We start from the raw sequence: 13,530 nt of genomic DNA on the forward strand, positions 1-13,530 counted from the left end.
ATCAAATCAGAAACTAGGACGGCTTCTCTAAATCATGGATGTTTCTGAAAACTAGGGACAATTGGAGGGTTCCCCCCTCCAAAAAAACCCTCCACTTACTCTGCCGAAGGCCATTTTACATTTGGCTTCCAGTGTGATATGCCTTGCCTGGCCACAGGATACATACACTTGAAGGCCCACTGTCTGCCTTCCTACACTTTCATCAGACATTAGCAGCACAGCCATTAGTCTCAAACAAATGTCATACACACCCCAAATGATATGTTCTTAAATCCCTCCCTCTCCCCCCCTCTCTCTCACAGACACATTATTGTTCTAACATGTGTGTGTGTTGCCCTGGGCGCTTTTGAGAGGAATGGTGGGACAGAAATGTAATTAATTAATTGTGGTGATGCAAGTATGCATCTTTGTGCTTTGTATTTCTATTATTAACTGGAAGAGCGTTTCAGCCTTTTTGATGTATTGTTTTTGAAGAGATTTCTAGTCTGCTTTGTGGGGTGGAGTGAGGAACCTAAGGCCAGGGCTGAACCTGACCCCCCCTCCATGTGGCCCTTTGGACTCTCTGCAGCCTCACCCCTCAGCTGTCCTTCTTTGCACCCTCCTTGCATGTTTTTAGTTGGAAGGCACCCCGTTTGCCTGAATGGAAGACAGAGGTGGTGTGTGTGTATAAACTAGCCTATTGCAGAGAGAAAATTAGCATTTGTTGCTCCACCCACATTTGGCTATGGTCCCACCCACCAGTGGCATGTGGCCCTTGGAAGGTTGCCCAGAAGACAGTGTGGCCCTCGGAGGTGAAAAGTGTTCCATTTCCCTTGTGTGTACCCTCCCCAAGCCAGGCTGCACATTCCTCTACGTCCAGCCAACTGCTTTATGCAACCCTTCACGCCAAGACACAGAAGGGAGCTTTATGTTCCACCTTACACCATACACAACCCCATCCTGCGAAAGCCAAAGACTGGCTCCATCTCCCCAGTCACTGCAGCCACAGTCCTGGGCCTCCGCAAAGAGGAACGTTTGAGGCGGAGAAGCCTGGAGTTGGCAGCTGGCAGAGTGACCTGACCTCTCCCCCGTTCCTAATGGACTGAGTGACTCAGAGTGACCAGCAGCCAGCGGCACCTCTTGGGCTCCTTATTCCACATGCCTGCGCTGATCTGTGCCTACCCGGGAAATGCTGTAGGTGATTATGCTAATCCCTCTTCCCTCTCCCACTGCAGAAATGGCCAGAAATTAAGAGCTTGTTCCATTCCTTCCAGGAGTAGCTGTCAGGCCTCCCCATTCCTAGTACTGCAAACCCCAGCCCATCCCCCTCCCAGCCAAGCCGAAGGAATGTTTAATCCAGGCGGCCTATTCTGGTCACGGACAGGAGCAGGGGTTGTCTGATCCGTCTCTGGGAAGAGGTCAGGCAGGCATGGGATGCGGGGGGGTGGGGGGGCTTGTGCTCCGGGATGCTTTAGGGTGCTGAAAGGAGGCAACAGGAAGGGTGCAGAAAGTTCCAGAACCAAGACAAAAGCATTATGTGGGCTCAGTAGGCACTTGAAGGGCTAGGGCTTGGGGCAAGCAAAAGACTAAGGAGATAGAAAGAGGCCGAAGCAATTTAAGACTCCATTGCAATAGCACAATGTGAGAGGAACACTAGTGTGGAAAATGGGAATAATGAGGACCATGACACGATGGAACTCAGCTTGCGGCACAATAAACGTGCATTTACTGTTTATTGTCTGCCCAGGGTTTTACTGATCTTGCCTTGAGGTTCCTACTATTGTGGTGGGAATACTGACTTTTCAGAGCGAAGTGCAGCAATTCATACCTGGAAGCGCCGCCCTGCCCATCTGTTGCCATTAGCTCTTATCAGTGACATGTGGCTGTGTGAATTATCAATAGGACATAACACTAGACCAGGATCTAGCAAGGAATCATTAGTGAACCATGACTGCAAATTCCAAAGTGGGCAAAATGGCAAAAACCTATCACAGGCCAAAGTGAGCAAGTGCTTCATTGCTATTTTGGCTAATATATATGGCCCTCCTACAGTACATCTGGCCCAGTGGAAGTTTTAAAGCTTCCTATTCACTAGCTAGGTCATGCACTTGTGAATACAGTGGTACCTCAGTTTAAGAACGGTCCACTTTAAGAACGATTTGGTTTACAAACTCCGCGAAGCAGGAAATTGTGTCTTGGTTTGAGGACTTTACCTTGGTTTAAGAATGGAATCCGAATGGTGGAAGAGCACCGGTGGTGGGAGGCCTTATTAGGGAAAAGCACCTCAGTTTAAGAACGGTTTTGGTTTAAGAACGGACTTCCGGAACGTATTAAGTTCGTAAACTGAGGTACCACTATATATAGCTCCTTTTTCAGGCAGACCCAAGCCACTTCCACCTCTTGCATCAGCCACTACCAGCTTCATTATTAAGATTTAATTTACCTGTCCTGGCTCTATGCAGGCACTGCTCCCAAGTACAACAGCTCTTGAAGCTTATACAGTGGTACCTCAGGTTACATACGCTTCAGGTTACAGACTCCGCTAACCCAGAAATAGTACCTTGGGTTAAGAACTTTGCTTCAGGATGAGAACAGAAATCGTGCTCCGGCGGCGTGGCAGCAGCGGGAGGCCCCATTAGCTAAAGTGGTGTTTCAGGTTAAGAACAGTTTTGGGTTAAGAACAGACCTCTGGAACGAATTAAGTACTTAACCCGAAGTACCACTGTAGTCATAAAAATCTAAGAACCCTGTTGGATCGGACCAAAGATCTATCCAGTCCAGTATTCTGTTCTCAGAGGCAGCTACCAGATGCCTCCAGAAATCCTACAAGCAGGGCAGGAGAATGCAACAGCATTCTCCCCATTCATGATCCTAGGTATTTAGGGAAATTTAGAGTACTGTCTGCCCAACCTGCTAAGAGGTGCTCAGCATATGTAAACCTGACAGTCCAAAGCCTTAGTCAACACCACTTGGGATGTGACACAGGCTGAGCTAGAGAGTTCAGCTCACTCCCACTCAGTTTTTGAGGTTAGCGTATTAAGCAGCTGCATTTCTCACTGGCTCCTGGAAGTTTTCAGAGGCTGGAATTTTGTGAATGAAGCTCAGAAGGTAGGACAAAGAGTGGTATAGTAGTGGCTGAAAGACACATTGCAGCTGCCTGGCTGAAAAACACAAACAAAAACAGGAAGCGGTCCCAGGCACCAGAAGTGGAAGCATTTAGGTGGAGTAAAATGCAATCTGGAGGGACTGTTTGAGTTAGACAGTTACGGACTCACACGTAAGTCTCTGTTATTTGTTGTAAATAGCCATTTGGAATAGTGTTAGAAACTGAGATATGAAAGCTAGGAGCTAAATGGCACCTTAAACCTAGGTTATGTGCACAACAACAGAATTCTAGGCATGCTTTTTTATAACAAGAATACAAAGCTGAAAATAAACTGCAGCTAAAATATTATGTTCATTTTTCACATGGTCTAGCCCTTCCCCTGCCTACCCCCCTAATATTCTTAAGAGGGTCTCTTCTCCAGTCTGCAGAGAGTAGCTGGAAGTGGGGAGGCAAAAAAGGTCCTCCTTTCCTTCCACCCTGCAGTTTTAATCTGAAATCTTTGGTGCAGTACTGTACTGTGCCCAGAGCTCAGAAACTGCTCACACTAATGAAATTCCCTGCCACAAAATGCGCCTAGAAAAATGGGAGTTTCAAACACTGATTTAGAACCAACAGTATGCTAGGTATTGCATTACCTTTACCAAGTTTACTAACATGGACACAACCAAAATGACAATAGCAGGTGTGAAAATGTTAAGGAAGCAAGAATATGAGATCCCTACTAGATCAGAACTAGGGCCCACCTAGTACAGAGCAGGGGGTGCAGGTAGCAGCCCACTTCTGTTCTTCAGGCTCATGTTTTTAGATATATACTGTCTCTGGATGTGAAGATTCTCTTTAGCTTAGCTACGATGGCTAAGAGCCACTGGTCGATCTATTAATTTAATAGTTTTTCTATATACGATTAATTTATATTGTTAAAAGCCATTTAAGCTAGTGACCCCACCTCCTTTTGGAGTGGGTGTCATTAGCTATAGCTATGCTATTATGTGAAATAGGGTTTCATTTTATCTGTTCTGGGCTGGTTGATTTAACTGGGTGATCCTAAGTTCTAGTATTGAGGGAGAAGGATCTTTAACCACTTTTTCAAAAACATTCCTAATTTTGTAAGCCTCTACTATCATTGATGCCATTTTCTAAACCGGAATGATGCAAAATGCTTTCTTTCTTCAGAGAGTGCTGCGTTGCGCTGATGAGTGCTATTAACTGCCCTTTTCCGTAACTTTCCAGTACAAGATTATTGTTTAGAGGTGGAGTTATCAGAATTGAACACAGTATTCCAAATGTGGCTCCGCCATAGATTTATAAAGGCATTATGATATCAACTAGCAGTTTTAAACCCCTTTCCTAATAATTTCCACATTGAGTTTGACTATTTGACTGCTCTGCACAGCACTGATTTTTTATTTTTTTTGGTGAACTGTTTATCGTAACTCCAAGATCAGAGAGCTCTTTTTGGAGCTCCTGGCAGTCTGTTGGAATTTTCACCATCCTGATAACTTGGGTATCATCTGCAAACTTGGCTACTTGACTGATCACCCTGGCTCCACAACATTTATGTGTAATTTAAATAGCACTGGTCTGAAGACAGGTCTTTAGGGGAACCCCACTGCTTACTTCCTTGTGCTCTGAAAACTATTTAATGACTGCCCATGTAATAACAGGGGAGGTAAAGGCTTAAGTGAGAGCAAACATTGTAGCTAAGTTGAAAGTGAAGGAGGAAAGGCTTTGTGGAGAAGAGGATGCCAAGAAGCAATTCAGAAGCAGAGAGGGAATTAGTTTCATGGAGAAGAAGAGGAAAGCAGCTCCAGGAAAAGGGAGGGGCACTTGTGACAAAGGCTCAAAAAGAGTAGATGCAGCCCTCAGTCCATGTTGCCTTATAGAAAAATGTACTTATTCCAGATGCATGGTCAGGTGACTTCCTTATTTGATGCAAGAGAACATTGCCAACCAAAGACATTGTGCTTCCTGACCTGGAGCCCAATTCCCCCATCCCCAGATATTTTTAAAAAATGCTGTCCTAGACACAAATCCTCTCTTCATATATCCCACCCACTACTTTTTCAGGTAGCATCTGAAAAGCAAGTTCTTTCACCCTGCTTTATGGAAAACCTTTATGGTAGCACTATGTTTTAACATAACCGCAGTGTGGTTCCCTCTCTGCTGGGATGTAGGCCATTTGTTTAGCCATTCTTGGTTCATCAAACTTTTGGGAAATACGTTTCACTACCTTTTTGTGTTTATTTTATAACTCTTGAGTTGCTGTTGTTTTTAGGATGCTAGACCAATATATTATTTTGAATGTAACGACTTCAGATCACATTCTGTGGTAATAAACTGCCTTGTGTGTCCACTGGGTGGGAAAGTGTGGGCAAATAAATAAATTAAACCTTTTGTGAAATCTAGCAGTGGAAAGGTAGGTTCGTTCAGAGCCAGAATGTATGGTCGGGTGGCACTTTTGTCGCAGTACGTGGCTCCAACCACATATGCAACAAAACTGCACTAGGAAAGTCTTACTAATGTTTGACACAAAAGCAGTGTTATTTACCAGCCCTGCATTTCTGCAAAAGAGACTTCATCCACATGCCTGCTGAGCCAACAAGCACGCCCACCAGATATGCATAGATCTAACTGTTTACCTGCAGTGTCCACAATCTTTAGTGTGTATGTCACTAACAACAGGAAACACAGCTGGAGCTGCGGCAACAGTAGTTACCGTATTTTTCGCTCTATAACACGCACCCGACCATAACACGCACGTAGTTTTTAGAGGAGGAAAATCCGTAGGCATGCCACCCGTAGGCATTCCCTCCATAACACGCACAGACATTTCCCCTTACTTTTTAGGAGGAAAAAAGTGAGTGTTATGGTGCAAAAAATACGGTATGTGCCAAAGCTAGCAAAAAGCAAGAGGATGGGGCAAGAGCACAGCAGAGGAAGTTGCCTTGTAAGCAGCTCAGACAGTTTGCCCATCTAGTGCAGCGTAGTCTGACAGGCAGCAGCTCTCTAGGCATTATAACTAGAGATGTCAAGGACTGAACCTGGGACCTTTGGTATGCAAAGCTTCTGCTTTGCCACTGAGCTGTTGTCCCTCCAATGACATTTAAGTCACAATGTCAGATATTTCTAGATATTTCCTCTGTCTCGTGGCCTTCCTCTGGGCCCCAGCCTGCTCTCTTGGAGTGCTAGCTGCCATGGAGTAGTCTCGGGTCGGGCCTGGGCTTGGCCACGTGTCCTTGCCTCTCCTTCTCAGCAGCAGCGGTGGCAGTGGCACAGCAAGGCCAGGGCTCCCCTTTTCTCTCCTTCCTCTTTCTCTCTCTTCCTTCTCCTTCTCCTCTGCTCATTCTCCTTGCGTGGGCTCCGGGGTTTTCCTGGCCCCGGAGTGCTGCTGGGCAGTTAGCCAGGTGGCTGGGTGCTCTCACACCCGGCTCGATTTGGGTCGTGGGGTGTGTGTGTCCCCAGATGATGTGTCTTGTGCCGTTGAACCAATCACGCAACATTCATTCCCTACTAATAAATCTACAACACTTAAAATATAAATCCGGGGACATTAAATGAAATTTGGGGACATTCCGGGGATGGATTTTGTCCGGGGACAGATTTGTAAATCCGGGGACTGTCCCCAGGAAACGGGGATGTCTGGTAACCATATTCTAGAAACAAATCCAGAGACAGCACAGAGGACCAAGCAGCTTTGTAAAATGGAGAACACATAACAAATGCCTAACCTGCAGCACCTTCTCGCTTTCCAGTCCCAGCTTACTTACTTCATTCCAAGAAAGAAAACTGCAGCAATGAAAAGCACAACTAGGTTTTATGAATCATGGAGCTAGTCAGTGAGGAGAGTGCTCCATGCAACAAAGCCAAGGAAAACAGCCCACATCAGATTAGGAAGCTAGCACAGCAGCGAGTTTGTTTACTCCACAGAGGTACATTGAAATCAATGGTGCTCCTTTTCAAGCATGTTTTGGATTGCAGTTTTAAAGCTGTGGGCGACTGAATGCTCCTTCATCACCCCCGTGTGGCCAGAGATGTTAAAAACCCAGAATTATGCATTTATTCTTCTGTTCAGGCAGCCGGAAAGCAGTTTAACACACTGTATTCTGAACTCAAAACATGGTTTGGGACTAGTGCTTGCCAACAGATGAGGAGGTGGTAAGCCTATGAAGAGACTCATCGGCAAGAAATTGAACCGTTTTCAGATCACAAACATGGCAGTATGGCAGAATGTTCTCTCTCTATACACAGAAACATTCTTTTCTATATGTAGAGAAGTAGTCAATTATATAAGCCCCCCAGCTGCTGCATGAAGTGGAACAATGTAGACGGAGGCGTCCCACCTCATTTGCTTTTTGTGAGTAGGTCCTAGTTGGAAACTGTAGTTCTGTTTTCCGAGTTTGTAATAAGGCACAGAAGGACAGAGACACCAAAGGCATTCCCTGCCCCTTAAAACAGAGAGGAGGAAACTGGTGTTCATTCAGATTCCATCAGCTGAAGTGAGCATAGCCAACAGCCAGCAACATCTGGAAGACCTGATTCTCCCACCCCTGCTTTAAAAACACTGTAGTAGGTCAGATATTTCTCTCCTACCTCCCCTTTTCCCCATGTGGTTCTTTGTCTGATAAAATAGCTCTTATGTATCACCAAGCTGATGTTCTGATGTGTTTGTTGCTTGAAGCTTTGGAGGGCCTGAAATAAGCCAATTTCTGGTCTGCCTTATTCACCAGGGAGGCGCATGGAAACCCAGGCATGTCAAGGAAGCAACACTCAACTTTCAAGGGCTGAAAGATCACAGGAAATAACTTTCAAACTATATTCAGTAAGTGACCCTTACACAGAGCTTATTTCACATATTACACAACAGCAAGACTGTGTTTGCCACCGTATCTACATATTAGAGGGGGCCACAGCCAAACTGGGCTGCCACCAGTGTGTGTAGGATAAACACCTTGTGTTTGCTTTTAGGTGTAAGCTGCCCTCCCTTCATGTGCTCCTAAAAACTGTAACAGATGAACAGGAATGACTCCAGCTTTTTACCAGGCTCCAGCAATGGGGATTTTCCCTTGAGAAACCATGTTTGTCCAGTTGAATTTAGACTTTATACATACACCCCTCTGTCTCTCCAGGAGCTCTTTACAAGAAGCCCAAAGACAAGTTGCAAAATTTTTAAAAAGCCTGAGGACCTGTTCATAAGTATCTCATGACTCAGACCCTATTGCATGATCACTGAAAACACATTAGCTTTTCTTTTTTAATTCTGAATTTGCAAATGCCAAGGAAGACCACATTTTCCTAAGTTAACTCACACATTTTACGATCTAGGCCCTAGATTCTAGGCGTAGTCGCAGAAGAGGTGTGATTTGAACAGGACAAAATTGATTTTCACAAGTTTGGAAAGCAATGAAGTTCAACTTTGTTCAGCTAAATTAATAAAAATCTAGTGCTAGCAATAAGTATTCCAGATGTGTACAAGACTTGAATGCAGTGAGCAAGTCTGGTAAATTTAGTGTTTGACATAGGAAGGAACCAGTGTTCCAGTCTTAAGAGGACGTCAGGTAGGCAAACATTATTTCCTCCAGGGAAAGATGTCCAGGGCCTTTGCAATGAGGACCTCTTCCTCCACAGCAAAAGCTGTCACACTGAACTCCTAAGCACAAGGAATGTTGGATGAGAAAACATGGAGGCTCCCTACAAGGATGTAGGTACCATCCTGTTTGCACTCAGATGTACAGGAATAATTGTTATTCTACGCCTAACAACTGATGTCTGTTTATATGCAATAAAACCACAGTCAACTTGTTTTTTGAGGGGCATCCAGCTGTCTTTCCTCAAAGTATGCTTCCGCAGCAGGACCGTCATATTTTCTCAGCACTCACAATTACAGAATTGTGTCGTTCTGAAAATGTATTTTATCTACACAACTTGCATCCATGTGAAAACTCTCTGGGAATGCCGTGCTACAGCAGGTTCTACAACATGGATGAAAGTATACAAAGGGCCATGCTGTGCTTCAAAATCATCCTTACACTTCAGTAAGCTTCTGTCATTCCTGCTGTTTCTCCGACAGAAGGGCTGTGTCCTTGAAAGAGAATGATGACATGGCTACTCCACTCTGTGCAACAGCAGCCTTGAAGATAGGAGTATTCATAGCAGACCCACAGCAGTATTCATAGTAGACCCATTGACATCAATTGATGACTTACCGGTAGGTTCATTAATTTTAATGTGTCTACTCTGTGTATCACTTAGCCAAATACAACCAAATGTGTCTGTTCAAGCAGACAGTCAAGTTATGCTATGGAGAGAAAGCTTCTTTTTTCCTTAAGAGCAACAGAAGCCAGGCACACCATGGTTTTCAGCTTACAGGTGCCCCGATAGAGACGGATGCAAAATCCTCCCTGATCGCCCCCTGCTCCGACTCTTTTCCCTGTAATCCATCTGGTCTAATTCCTGGGATGCACATGATCTTTGCTTGTCAATTTCTCTCTAAATTGGGAAGTATTTATAGTTACTTGGGGAGATTCAGCAAAGATCCAAAGATTCCTTCTCCGAGATTAAATATGACACAGAGAGCCATGCATTAGCAAGGCTTTGTGCTGCCACCTGATGGTAAAGCTCCATTCATAATGAGGAAAACTTGCCCCAAGACATAATATATGCAGACACTTTCCTCTAATTTGCAGGCACATGAAATATTCAGGGATCTCAGAATATATATATTTCCACAGCAGTTTCAACGATGAGTGTCTATTGTAGGCAGAGGAAACACCACACTGAGGAACAGCTAGGTTCTTTGGTACAACGGAACAGCGAGTTTAGCAAGCAACAATATAACTGGGTCATCCAATCTAGTGCTTGCTTTTACCAAACTCTTAACCATTTCAGAACATATGCCTTTGCTGTAAAATATGCTGCTTCACACACACTTTGTTTTTTCTTCCTTCCCCCATTATCCTGAATCTTCACACTTCTATCATTGCAAGAGCATACATTATCTGATAGTTGTTGTTTTTTGGGGGGGGAGTTTATTTTAAAAAAGGACAAATGGTTCAATTATTTCTAAATCATATTAATAATAAAAACCAAAGAGGGAGAGAGGGAGCAAGCAAGTACGAGACTAACCTCAGGCCCCTACATTATTACAAAGTTCATTCACTTGTGTATCACTGGAAAAGTTAGGAAAGGCACAGCGAACCCTGCAGGAGTTTTACCTGCCATAAGACAAGCTTTTTCACATTTAAGGAACCATTCTGCTAATAATCATAAACTTCTTTGATTTGAATTTGACCACTTGTATCTTTGGTTCTTGTCGAAGAGATTCTTTGAGTCTCTATGCATCAAAATATGAATTTGCACTGTAGTAGCTAGTCTTCTGCTACAGAAGCAACCAAGAAGCAGGACAATGTTCAGGTAGCTCACTGAAGTTTCTTGAAAGCCAGAACTTTAGCAGTGTTTGTAGAGGACATTGTAGTATCCAGACAGATGAGACGTTTCTTGGCATCCTTCAAATATGCCACAAACATATCAACAGGCCTTGCACTGCCACTTCTATACTGTCAATAGTTAATATTGTCAGCAGTTCCGGTTCAGTTCAACTCTATTGCACCTCATCCCAAGCCCTCATAACAAAAACCCAATAGGTATCTACTGTTACTAGATCATGGTAACCTCTTTGCATATTGTGCTGAGAAGTGGATCTTCATGGGCTATAGCAGTGTTTCCCAACCTTTTTTGGGCAAAGGTACACTTGTTTCATGAAAAAAATCTTGAGGCACACCACCATTACAGCCCCGTGACGTCAGCGCGCAGCGTCACGCCGGGAGGGACATGAATTGCTAGCAAATTACATAATCACCTCCTTGAGGGCTGGCTCATCTTCTCCGAAGGCAGAACCCCATTAATTAACAGGACAGACTCACACCATAGCCAAGACGAGGGGGGAAAACCTCAGTCATGCACAGTCATGCACATGTGGGGGCTAAATGAGGACGAAGACCGGGCAGAGAGCAGGGTTCAAATCACCCCACCTGGCCAGGACAATCCCTGGGTGCTCCCTTGGGCCACTCGCCTGACCCACCTCGCAGGGCTGTTGTTGCGAGGATAACACGGGGAGAACCACGCGCGCCCCCGGGAGCTCCTTGGAGGAGAAAGCGGGCGATGAATGCAATGCACGAAATATATGAGAGGCGACCAGGTTTTGCAGGTGAGGGGCCCCCGCCAGCCTCCGCTTCCAACACCCGGCGCAACGACACCGAAGTTTCCCCCCGGGCTCGGCTCGGGGAGCAGCGCTGCTCCCCCCGGCTCCCCTTCGCCCTCCCGGCTCTCTCTGCCGCCCACTGGGGACCCCCCTCACCTGCCAAGTCCGGAGCGCCGGTGGAAGTTGCATGCATGCATGCAGGGCGCCGCATTGCCATTGCATTGCACTGCACTCCATGCAACGCCTGCACGCATGCATTGCCTTGCACGCCCGCCAAGGGGTCTCCCCGCGGTCCGATGCGTCCCCTCCGGCGCGGATGCAGCATTGCAAAAATAAACACCCCCCCGACGCAGCCCTACCTGGGGGGCAGCCTCCGCCTCCGCCGCTCCGCGGGGATCCCCGGGCTCCATCCTGCCGCCCGATCTCCGCGGGGGCGCAGGCAGGCTGCGCGGAAGAGCCCCTGCCCGCCCGGCCGCCGCCGCTGTGCTCAGTCCATGGCCAGGAGAAGAGCGCTTCAAACAAAACGCCCGGCCCGCCAGGCCACGCTGGGAAACGTAGTTTGCGCACCCCGCGCGGGCGCGGAGCCCAAGGGCGAGGGGACTACGGATCCCGGCAGCCCCCGCGCCAGGGACAGAGGGGGAGAGGCCGGGTGCAGGGATGGAGGGACGGGTGGGCGAGCGAGTGAGTGGCAGCCGCCAAGCCTTGGCCGAGAGCCAGGAAGGGCCTCCCCGGAGGAGGAGGAGGAGGAGGGAGGCGCAGAGCGGGAGGGAGGGAGGGAACCCCAGGGGTCATCTAGTGACGGCGCCCCAATCAAAAATTTGACTTTAAAAAAAAATATCTTTTGAATTTTTTAATTTTTCCCGCGGCACACCAGGCAACATCTCGCGGCACACTAGTGTGCCGCGGAACAGTGGTTGGGAAACACTGGGCTATAGCACACACTGCCATAGTTTCAGTTCTATGCATGCTTTAAAGCAAGATTCAGCTCCAGTGGCTGTGGCTAAAAGTAGTCTCTCTCCCTTCTCCCTGTAATCCACAATGCTGCACCAAGCAAGCTGTTCAAGCACACACAGTGCAATTAACACACATCAAATTATGGTATTTATGCTAATTTCTCATTTTACATAATTTGTTTCAAGTGCAGAATTTGGGTTTTCCTGGAATCATGTTAAGACCAGCCCTGTTTGTTGATACCCAGCTCCTAGGGTAAAAACTTGACACAAACAGAAACAGAACGTCTACTGTTAATATGAACAGAAAAACAAAACTTTAATCTCTAGAATAAGGCGGAGTGTACCTGGCTATTTTTATATATATATAAAAAAACCCAACCCAAATAACAGGCAAGAGACAAATGGAAATTCATGAATTTATCATGACGCTTCCATATCAGGCTGAGCCAGCATAGTCATCATGTTAATGATGTAACAGAGTACTTACTCAGCTTTGGACTTGCCAAAAATATCTGTTCTTAGCAACTGTAACAGAATGCAATATACAACAGAAATCAAATTATAAGGTTAGATCTTCATGGAGGCAATCATCTTGCTCAAATCTCTACTCTAGGCTGCAAAAGTTCATTGGGCAGGTCAAAGACTAAAATCCAAGTACAGCACAAGACACTGGAGAACGCCAAAACAGAAAAGTCAAATGCAGGAAAAATATGAAGTTTAAAATAAAGGGTTAGGCACACATAGCTACTGTTTAAGTCAGAAGATACATTATTTGTCCCATCAATTATTTACAGAAAAGCTGCATAGCATGTGCATGTATGCAGATAGAGCTTTTCACCACATGTTGTAAGAGCAGAGCCTTATGCACAAGGTTACTTCAATATCTCCCCCCTTAGTCATGGTGCTTGATTGAGGCTAAATAAAGAAATAAAGCAATTTTAGGGACTTACAGGACAAACACTGCTCAGTCTGTTGGAAATGGGAGATGTATATCCAGGACATATATATATATTATCATCTATGCTTGTCCTGTGTTCTACATGTAGAGAATATCTCATACGCAAAAACCTGTCATTGGTGAAAGGGGAAAGATAAGCTTTTTATTGTAAGAAAGACTGCTTACTTGGAATGTGGTAATGAATCGTCACTGTAGGGAAGACAAGAGGGAATGCAAGAAGATGCACCGCTGGTGTGGTCTGATGTGAACCTTACCCTGACTAATAATACTGCTGGGAAAGCACAGATAAAGACTCTCTTAAGTGTTCTAGGGTGGTACAGACTGAGCACACAGACAT

At 45.7% G+C, this 13,530-nt stretch overlaps 1 long non-coding RNA gene across 1 annotated transcript; it reads right to left on the reverse strand.

The window, feature by feature from the left end:
• Nucleotides 1-12,526: 12,526 nt before the first annotated feature.
• LOC308582143 lies at nucleotides 12,527-13,235 on the reverse strand. The gene is made up of 2 exons (XR_014005514.1): nucleotides 12,624-13,235; nucleotides 12,527-12,558 (listed from the first exon to the last, which is right to left on the reverse strand). It is a non-coding gene; the product is annotated as an uncharacterized lncRNA (long non-coding RNA).
• Nucleotides 13,236-13,530: the final 295 nt, after the last annotated feature.

The sequence above is a fragment of the Podarcis bocagei genome (genome assembly GCF_964188305.1).
Source record: "Podarcis bocagei genome assembly, chromosome: 2".
Taxonomy (NCBI): Eukaryota; Metazoa; Chordata; class Lepidosauria; order Squamata; family Lacertidae; genus Podarcis; species Podarcis bocagei.